Genomic DNA, 1,002 nt, shown 5'->3' on the forward strand with positions numbered 1-1,002 from the left:
AACCTAATCAAACTTTTTTATCAACTAACAAAGGAGCATGAACTCAAACTAAATCCCATTGATTTTTCATGATTTCATTATTACTAATATCACGACGGATGGAGCTGGAGAGAAGGGTTATGAAATTCGATGTGTATAATGGGCAACCCTGCTGATTTAAGAGTGCATTATTTGTAGTATTGGAATAAATGCTGTCGGTTGTGATCTACATTGCTCAAATTAAATTGAACAAAAATTATATATCCTTTCTTTTATATGTAGTATTGGAATTCATCAATGCCCTTCGTCGTCTTTCAATTTATCGCCCAACTAGGCTCAAGCATCAATCATCTCAACGCATCGATAATGTAACCGATGATTTACTCTTATGAAAATAGTTTTAATGATATTTTTTTTTGTGACTAAATATTTTTAATGATATATTTTTATGTGAGTGACACCCGTATATATTACCACACTAGTTAAACTTTAAAATGGTCTTTGAAATTCACATCTTATATTAAAATTGTTTCTAAAATTTTAATTACACTAATTATATTTTTGAGATTGACAAAAATACACCATATTAATCTCTAAGTCATTTTCCATTAACGACATGATAACATGGCTTGATGAGGTGGACTATTAGTGACACGTGTCCCTCTATAATTTGGTCATGTGTAATGGTATGATGATATATTCAACGGTGACACGTGGCATATTGATGTAAACAATTGTGTCACGTGTCACAATGCTATTTGGCCACGTATCTGTTTGTGCCACGTGTCACAACATTATTTATCCACGTGTCATTCGCTATGTCATCATTATAGATGCACCAAATTAGTCTCTCATTTTGCATTAAGTGACTCATTTTAGTCCCTAAAATTGAATATTGTGCACCAAATTAGTCCATTCACTAGTTTTTTCTCAATACCTTTAAATGCATTAATTTTGATTCTATTTTTTTACATGTTATTTAAATACAAATTTTTTATTTTAATAAATAAATTAATTCTAATA

General features: G+C 30.1%; 1 pseudogene; it reads right to left on the reverse strand.

Moving 5' to 3' along the window:
• Positions 1 to 1,002, reverse strand: part of LOC107610835 — a 10,089-nt pseudogene that overhangs the window by 8,683 nt on the left and 404 nt on the right.

Source organism: Arachis ipaensis, chromosome B08 (assembly GCF_000816755.2).
Source record: "Arachis ipaensis cultivar K30076 chromosome B08, Araip1.1, whole genome shotgun sequence".
NCBI lineage: Eukaryota > Viridiplantae > Streptophyta > Magnoliopsida > Fabales > Fabaceae > Arachis > Arachis ipaensis.